This window comes from Gavialis gangeticus, unplaced genomic scaffold (assembly GCF_001723915.1).
Source record: "Gavialis gangeticus isolate Ggan-Ray unplaced genomic scaffold, GavGan_comp1, whole genome shotgun sequence".
NCBI lineage: Eukaryota > Metazoa > Chordata > Crocodylia > Gavialidae > Gavialis > Gavialis gangeticus.
Genome location: NW_017728992.1, coordinates 72,377,665 through 72,383,601, shown reverse-complemented (window position 1 = coordinate 72,383,601; position 5,937 = coordinate 72,377,665).

Genomic DNA, 5,937 nt, shown 5'->3' with positions numbered 1-5,937 from the left:
GAGAGAGAGAGAGAGAGAAACAGAGAAAGCAAGCAAGTAAAGAAGGTGCTAATATTTGCCTTTATCAGTGTTAATAATGTTAAGTTGCACAGATATGGAACTATGCTTATATCAATTTAATCCAAATACCTCAAAGTCCCTTACATCACTGTACAAAGCTGAATTAAAAGAACAAGTGGTCATAGGTACACCACAACATGGGGACCCTGTGGCTACGCCTTCAAGTACCAGTAAAAGCGGGATCATATCCCTCTGAGGTAGGGCTAGCCACATGTACCTTCTATTTCTCTGGCAGCTGTGAACATCCCCTCAAACTGCACCAAACACCCAGCAATGAGGTTTGTCTGGCACACTGACTTGTCTCATGCTGCACTTGAGCCTCATCTTAGTGTGGTGTTGAGAGGAGCCCCTAAAACAGCGTCTTGGATTTAATACCACCCTGAGATGCAAGGGGCAGTTCCAGCCTTTTATATTTACCAATTCAAGCTGCCAGTACATTCAGAAGGACAAGTAGTGCCATTTCTTCTCTTGTCCTATTTTTGAGCTTATCTTTGCAACCATTTAGCAAAACTCACAGATCCACTAGAATCTAACAGGGCCACACTGTGAGTGCTTCTGTAATAGCCTCAAACTTGCAAACTCTAGGCTGTCAGCCATGTCTTAGTGCCCATACCACCCCCGCCCCCAAACCATGAAGCTAAGACAAAATTTAAGTGAAAGCTAATAAGCTAATATTCTGTCCGTATCATTTGAGTTCAGTAGCTGGGCACCTGGACACAGAATTAGAGTGCATATGTCTTATTCCAACCCCAAACTTATGAGGCCTCAAGGGCTGACAGGAAGTCAGCAGAAAAACTGGAAATAAAACCAAGGAGTCTTGACTTTCAGACTTTCTTGAAGATACCATACCGCACTGCTCCCTCTCTTATCTCAAAATAACCATAATATTGGTAATAATAAATATGAGAAATACCCAACCACCACTAAAATTATGTCACTTCTGCATACCATAGCTTCCTTATAGGAAGAGATGTGAAGGGTAACTTTTGCAACAACAAATTACTATTTTAAGTAGACAGAAATCTATACTTGAGGGTTGGAGTAAGTACAGCATTCAATTTAATGGGTCCAACGTAAAAAAAAAGTAAAAAAAATCTCCTAAAATGAGGAAAGTGAGGTTTAAAGGAGGTCATCTGGTTTCAAATCCTTTTGGCATGCATTATTGGGGGGCAGGAGGAGGGGATTGCATGTTTGAGAGCCATCATCTTGGCTAATACACCAATCACTGAAACAGGGACCTCCAGAAAGCAAAGCATAAACTGGTACACAGACTTGTGTCCTTGGCAAATTGGGCATGGGACCTATTAAAATACACTGGGTGTGTCTACATATGCAATTAATTCAAAGCAATAAATTCAGGTGCATATCACACCTGAATTTATTGCTCTTGGGTGCTGTGTCTTCATGTGAGCCCAGGACTGCAGGTCAGAGCAGCCCCAGCTGGCAGGTGGTCTGGGGGTGAGCCTGCCAGCCTGGGGCTGCTATGAACCAACTCAACATGCTGCAAAGGAGCTGGCTGGGGCACGAGGGTGGTCCAGTTTGGGGCTATCCAGCAGGCCCCATCTCTGTCAGCATCTACATGTGCATTACTTCACACTAAAAAACTCCACAGCAGGATAGTATCTTTATTTACAAGTACTAATCTGTGGCAGTTTATTAGTTTACTGTGGCCTAATAGGGCCACGCATGTTGATGCTGAGAAGTTTACTGAAGAGCTAATTGGGCAGCTTCACTGTAAACATCTCATGTGGACAAGCCAACTGACCAATGAGTTACATGCTATGGGATCCACAGCAGACTGGATCCTGAATGAGACACCCTTTGTGCAATGACCAGTAACTTGGCTGAGATATTCAGGATTGGATCAGGGACCTTCAAAGATAAGACGGTTCTACTGGTTTCTCATTCTTTGCAGATCAGGCACCAAGGCAACCCTGGAAAACTCACTCACTCACTCACCCACCAGTGGATGTTCAGGCGCACAAGATTCTCGTTGCACATACATATTCAGAGATTGTATATTTAAGGTACAGTCTTAGCTGATCTTTAGAAACACAGAGATAATTGTTCTAACCTAATACAATGCAAGGGCATTTTCCAGTATAGATCATGGAAAATGGAATCCCAAGAAAGGTGCAATATTATTACAGTCACTAATTCTTATACACAGCTATTACTCTAGTGTTGAAAGGGTTACAGTGTTTTTATTTGTTTACTTGTGGTTTATAAAATCTGCTCAAGACTTATAAGGGGGCTGGCAGACAATAAACAAAATTAGCTCACCAGTACCACTCCAGTGTCTTACAGTGCTTAATGGCAGCAAGCTTTGTGGTAGTAAGCAGGTTCCCCAGCCTTAGCCTGCCACTTGCCTACAAGAAATAGTGAAAAACTAAGGGAGGGTGGGAAGAAGGAAATATTCCATTTTTAATTGCTTTTCATTTTCATTTTATAGACATATTTAAACTTTGAGTTATCAGAAGCTGTTCAAAGTCTTTTTCTTTTACCATTTTAAAATATACTTCTCCTAAAGCCAGATGAAAAATACTGCTAATGGGGTTGTGTGACTCCCACAAAGTCCCCTACAAATTAAGGGGCTTTGAAAAAATGTCAGCTGCCCAGTTCCCCAGAAAGAAAAATTAAACAGTAAAGGCTTATCGACTTGTTCCTGAGAAGATAAAGCACTTATGAATGAGACCCTTTCATACTCTCTGGTTTATGATCAGTCTACAACTTCCAAGATTTGCAGAAAATATAGTGATTAGGAAAAAAATACTTTGATTAAATGAGTTTTAAGATTCTATATTGCACATCTACACTCTCATCAACTTGTTTTTGTACAATATGTTGTCTCTCCTTGTCATGCAGCTATCACCACCAATTATAACTGGTGCCATAAAAACATCATATTCATGCTGATCAGCTGATTGTGCCAAGTTCAAGAAAGGACAGAAGGGTAAGGATGACAGCAACTTCTTTCTGGCTTTACTCCAAACCCCCTACAGGCTTTTGTTGTTGTTGTTGTTGTTCTCTGCAGCAGTCTGGATATTTTGCCTTCTCAGGAGCGCAAATTCCATCTCTCTCTTTTAGGGCCTGATCTGACTCCTATCAACACCTCTATGAGTGGGGACTTACCTGGGTGATTTATTGAGGCCTTTCTTCTCTTCTGTTGTCACCTTAGATGCGCTCTCTGCTAAATGTAGAAAGGAGGGAAAGGGTGGACCTTCCACTTAATGAACACCATTCTCTGTGACACTTGCCTAGAAGTAGAGCTTGAAACTCAGAGAAAAGGATGGTCTCTGTTCTTAATTCAATCCCAAAAAGAGTTGTCTTTGAGTGACCTCCAAGCATAAACAGCTGATATTTCTACCCTCTTAACTTAAGGCACATTTAAATGTTTTGCATCTAAGTGTCCAGAATTCTGGAGCTTTTCAGTACGCTGACACAGATCCGCCAAATCAGAAAGGTAGAGAGACAAACCTCATGCAAAAGCAAGACAGAGGATGAAGTCAAACATGGATGCTAGTGAAGTCATCAGCTGTTACCTAAGCATAGAAGTGAACGCATCTAAAGACACAGGACTTGTTAGACTAATGACTCAGGCTTTTTGGAAAATGATTAAGTCCATTACTTGAAAATTGGGCTTAGAACTGTTTTGTTTTATTTAATGCTTCATTAAGCTACTGTCTATTTCAGGAAAATAAAAATGGGAACTGGTCACAATGACCATCAGCTTCTTTAAGTGATGCCTCAAGTTTTTCTTTTATTGACATAGAAATATGAATCTGAATTGCATTGAATAAGTTACACTAAGTAAGGAGCTTAAAAAGACCACATTTCCTTACTTTATCCTTCCATTTTCAGTTTTGGCTTCAGAAACTCCAAGGTGGTTTCACTGACTCCTCAGAGAGCCAGCACTCTTGTTTCATTTCAGCAGCTATAAGACATTATACAAAATATCACCCACCGGTAGATTTAAGATTTTTCACATCCAAAATGTTAATCAACCTAAATCTTAAGGCACAGTCAACAATTTAGTAATTGTTTAAAAATACTTCTGGATTATTTAATAACCCCTCAAGTAGTTAAGGTATATTGGCCATCCATATTTCAGCCTCTTGTCTCATTGCCACCCTAATGTAATTTTCTGCAATATAAGTGCCCTCATCAACTTAATAAACTAGGAGCATCACAGACTTCTGGGAGAAGTACCCATGCAGGAAAGTAGCCATGTTTTCCCTGTGACAGTGTCAGTTGCTGTGATTCTGTCATAGCAATGCAAATGACTCAGATTAGCAACCAAACAAGGTGAGTCTAAATTAGCTTCAAACTGGAATCATAAAAGAGGTTAGTGTGTATACCTATTAGAGACAGAAAGAAACAAAATCTGTAGCTGCCAAGCTGGAAAACTAGCCAGCTCATTCTGAAGTTTATATTTTCTATAATTTAGTTTGACAATAAAAGAAAACCCAAGAGAAGGGTAAGTTTGGATGACATTCAAGTGTGTGTGTGTCCTACATAAAAGGGAGTAGACTTACCATCTGTTTACACTCCCCTGTGCTGTTGGAACTGCAGGGGATGAGCACAACTATAAAAAGTGGGCTTTACTGCCAATGTAGGGTCCATGGTCAGGGAGGCCAGGAACACACTGTATTCCTAGACCACTTCCAAAACTCTTCTATGGAGCCCTTATGCAGTGGAACATAAATCTGCCCTAGCCACAGTATACCATAGTTACAAAACTGCAGCAGTAAAGAGGGTATTTATATTCTCCAGGGGTAGATTCACCCAAGCCCTCCACACATCCCTGTATAAAGGTGTAATTTTGATCACCCTGTACTAATTGGACCATTGTATTGCTACTTATACACCTAAGATGAAGCACCTAAAATAAATATTTAATGATGCAGTGGAGCTTCTGTAACAGAGGATGTAAAGTAGAAAGCGATCAGAGAAGAAAACATTTTCTAAGCTCCATTTAAGACAAAAGTCTTTTGATCTCCTGAACTCTTTGCCATGCATTAAAAAAAAAACAAAACAGACTTTCCCCAACATTTAAAACATTGCATAACCCCATTTCTATTTGTGATAGGGCCTGAATGCACATTATAGCTACAATGGTTAAATTCTAAGGAGGTGTTAAAGAAAATACTGGACTGTATATAAAATGCATGGACAAGCAGAATAGGTTTACATAATGTTAATATAGACAAATGACATGTACAACATATCTAGCTGCAATTTAATTAGATTAATTAGATCAATATAATTAGTATAGCTATATTACACTATCTAGACTTAGCCTTACAAAGCGTGCCACTAAAAATGGTTTACAACCCTAAAACATTATAATAGTGCATACAGTATCAATGCTATCACGCATCAATATCACTGCTAACACACCATTAATAGTGGGAGTTTATAGGACACTCAAGAGAGACATAAAATACTATCCTTGCAAGAAAAAATTTTGATAATATGGCCTGCAAAATTATTTCAACTGTCAAAAAGAGCTTGCTTGAAATTAATTTTAAACTGCCACAGCATGCTCATGATTATATAGCAAGTTAATTTGACCAATAGAGGCAGGGGTAGACATAATGAGCAAAACAGAGAAAGGTAAAATGATTTACCAATGAGTATTGTGCCTAAAGTTCTGCATGTGTTCCATACATACAGTAAATCATAACTCAGGAGTGGCTGTTTAATTGCTGCATCATCTTAAACCTGGAGTAGATGTCATATTTAATGAGACTTGGATGAGTTCGCTTCCAATAAGACTAGGGACTGTGCTTGGACCGTTAAATATCCATAGAGGTAAAAAATGTCCACTTCTATCTGCTTCTGCGCTCAATTCTCCTGGGTTCAGAGCTCACCAAG